The sequence below is a fragment of the Orycteropus afer genome, unplaced genomic scaffold (assembly GCF_000298275.1).
Source record: "Orycteropus afer afer isolate SDZICR_OR568_19922 unplaced genomic scaffold, OryAfe1.0 scaffold00369, whole genome shotgun sequence".
NCBI lineage: Eukaryota > Metazoa > Chordata > Mammalia > Tubulidentata > Orycteropodidae > Orycteropus > Orycteropus afer.
Window position 1 is genome coordinate 3,114,216 of NW_006921956.1, and position 2,418 is coordinate 3,116,633.

The window sequence follows — 2,418 nt, forward strand, 5'->3', positions numbered from 1 at the left end:
TTGTTGTTTTCCGAGGCAGTATCACTATGGAAGTAGGATTGCCCAACCTTCCTTCCGAGGAGTGGCTGGTGGGTTTGAACTGCCAGCCTTCTGGTGAGCAGTCAAGTGCTTTAGCCACTATGCTACCAGAGCTCCTAACTACCTATATAGTTTAGCATTATTAGCAACTATCGCAAAGCTGAATTGCTGGAAGAGTGCTCAAACAAATGTATAAATTTGTAAATATTAGTTCATGTTGTGATGAGTTTCTAAAGCTAAGAACAGAACAGCATGTAACATTCCTGTGCAGCATTAGTGATTAACCACATGATTCATTGCTGTTGGGCTTGATTTAGCTTTGAAGATTCTATTACCTTGAATTACGATTAGTTAGCCCAATGCTAATACCTGTAAAAAGATGTGGGCTCCTTTTTCTTAGCAGCTAATATACACAGTATGCATAGTTAAATATAGTGCTGGCTTAATTTGAGACGATCATATTCTTTTGTGCACTCATAATTATTACAGGGGAGCTCTGGTGGCATAGTGCCTAAGGCATTCGACTCATAACCAGAAGGCTGGTGGTTCAAACCCACCAGTCACTCCTTGAAAGGAAGATTGGACAATCTACTTCCTTTGAGATACTGCCTTAGAAACACAATGAGAAGTTGCTATGAGTCGAATAGACATGATGGCATCAAATTGGTTGAAATAACGTGTTGTGACACACCATCTTTTGAAGATCAAATTAGTGCAAATAATGCATGTTGATTTAGAACTGTTTAGAATTTCTTTAATGGTTATGTTACATTGTTTGGTTTTGTTTGAGAGGGTACTGAGATTTTAGTTGATAATGGTCAGGAGAATGAAACTCATTCACTCACTTAGGTTAGCCAAAGTTTCAGAATGTGCAAAGCTACGTAATTCAACGTGAACAACACTTATCATAATGTTGCTGCTATTAGCTGTGGTCAAGTTGACCTTAACTCATGCTGATGAGTTAAGAACCAAACATTGATGGTTCTGCATCATCATCACAATCACCAGTATGCTCGTGTCCATCAATGCAGCTCTTTTGCCAAATCTGTCTCACAAAGAGTCTCTTTCATTCTTGCTGGCTTTCTATCTCACCAAATATGATGTCTTTCTCCAGGGATTGATACCTCCTAATGGCTTGTCTAAAGCAAGCTAGTTGAACAACGTCCTATTGTAATCGAGAGATAAGATTTTGTGAGAGAAGGGGTAAATATGAGTAACTCATTCTCCTGTATCATTGTTATATCATTGATGATTATTGAGTTTTATTCATTATTCTTCTTTGTCACAAACTAATAACAACTTGATGGTGGTGAAGGATGGAAACAAAATGGACTGATGAATATATTGTATTGTACTATGGAAATAAACTTTATGCTAAGATTCTTGTGGTAAAACCTAATGAACAAACTTCACTTTAACTTCTTTAGACAAACTGCAAGTTTCAACCTGCTTGCTAGGTTGTGGAGTTGCTACAGAACGATCACTTTGGAATTGCAGTAGCAGCTGTCAGAGTTGTTCCTTGCAAAGCATCTGCCTTAGACGATTCATACTTCCCACATTAGTAAGAAAAATGCCTTCTCTCATTGGAAACTTTTGAGGAAGTCCTTGAGCAATTTCAAATGCAATTCTGCAGACATGAGGGGCTGATTAAACATCCACTATATGGGTCCTTCTTCAGAACACCTTCGAGGTTCATCTTTGATAATCAGTGTTGGTGGCTGTGACTCTGGTGTAGTTACAAGGACAGTTAGGCATTTTTCACAGGTTCCTCTGCCCTCTCTGCTAGATGTATCAGAGCCTTAATTTTTTACTTTTCTGGCCTTGGACCTTCTTAGAGCACGCACTGGCAATTACGCCAGGATGTGTGGTGGTTTATAAATGTTCAGAAATGCTACATGGCCAAACGCCAAGGAGAAAAGTGCTAGACCTGGATACTCTGCTGATTCTAAATTTCTGAAATGGAAAAACAAGGGCATTGATTTGTAACAGCACCCCTCTACTTGCTTCCCAAATCTCATGGCATTGGGGTTTCAAAATAATAGTATTCAATTTTGAGAGGCTAAAAGGATATTGATATTAAAAAAAAAAAAAAAAAAAAGCACCTCACTGCTGTCAATTTGGATCTGACTCATAGGGACCCCTCCTTGGATTTCCAAGGAAGTATCATTATGGAAGTAGATTGCCCAGTCTTCTTTCTGAGTAGTGGCTGAGGGATTTTAACAACCAGGTTTGTGGTTAGCAGTCAAATGCCTTAGGCACTATGCCACCAGAACTCCTATTGATGTCTGTTGTTGTTATGTGCCGAGGAGTCGGACCCGACTCATAGCGACCCCTCCTTGGGTTTCTGAGGCAGTATCACTATGGAAGTAGATTGCCCCATCTTCCTTCCAAGGAGTGGCT